Source organism: Echinops telfairi, unplaced genomic scaffold (assembly GCF_000313985.2).
Source record: "Echinops telfairi isolate 266 unplaced genomic scaffold, ASM31398v2 ScPeMD7_2186;HRSCAF=2738, whole genome shotgun sequence".
Classification (NCBI taxonomy): Eukaryota; Metazoa; Chordata; class Mammalia; order Afrosoricida; family Tenrecidae; genus Echinops; species Echinops telfairi.
The window spans coordinates 43913-44937 of NW_022106084.1; positions in this window are offsets into that span (position 1 = coordinate 43913).

The window sequence follows — 1025 nt, forward strand, 5'->3', positions numbered from 1 at the left end:
TTGATCTTTGTCAACAAGAGATATGGATTCCACTTAAAACATATTTGCAATCATTAACTCGCTTTAAGAATTTATTTTAGCTTTTGCTTATTTATCAATTGACTCAAATGGATACTTTAAGTAATTCCTTTCATAAAAACAGATTTAAAGTTTCAAACTACAAAAACCAATCATTTAATTTTCATGTACCTTCATTCAAGATTATATAATCATAAACAATTTGTCTATTAATCTGTCTACAGAAGCAAGTAAAAGGGGAGAAATTAAGTACTTGGGGAATGATTTTGAAAGTGGTTTTGGTGTCCTCAAATATTCAAGTAAGTACTCTTTCTTTAACAATTCCAATTGTTAAGGGCATTTATCTGAGCATTTATAAAAACAATTATCCAAAAATACCCAATTATCATGGTATTCCTATACATATCACTTGAGGTGTTTTTTGCTTCATTGTAAGAATTTATTTATTTTGTACAAGGAGATAGTCCTTTCGTCCACAGCAGTACCTCTTCTTCTCAGCCATGGTGGCGGGCGACTCTTCCTCTGATGCTTTATCTTTCAGACACGTAGACAAATGTTACCACATGCCTTTAGTGGTGCTCATGCCCGAAGACACTCAGTGTTACTCATCCTGTCTCATGTTCTCCATGTTGCTCCTCTGCTCTGCCTTTCCACACAGGGGTCACAGATGTGTTTAACCCTGGTTCTTTATTTTTGGTGGTCCTAAGATTTTCAGTTCCTGCTTCTGAGATGGCTCACTTTATATATAGTGCAATGTCAGATCTGATCAATGCTCTTGTGAAGAGTCCTGTTCATCTTTTTTACATGCTCCCAACACAAGACGTGTCTGGCTAGAAGAGCCACACAAAGCAATTTACTTCTCCATATTGACTTATCTTGAGTCTCTTTGGTACTTTCAATATTGTTCCCTCACATCATCAATATAAAAAAGTAAGGTCTTCCTTATTTTGTGTTCACATGCATATAAGGTGATTGAAAATGCCATAGCTTGGATCAAGCGCACCCCA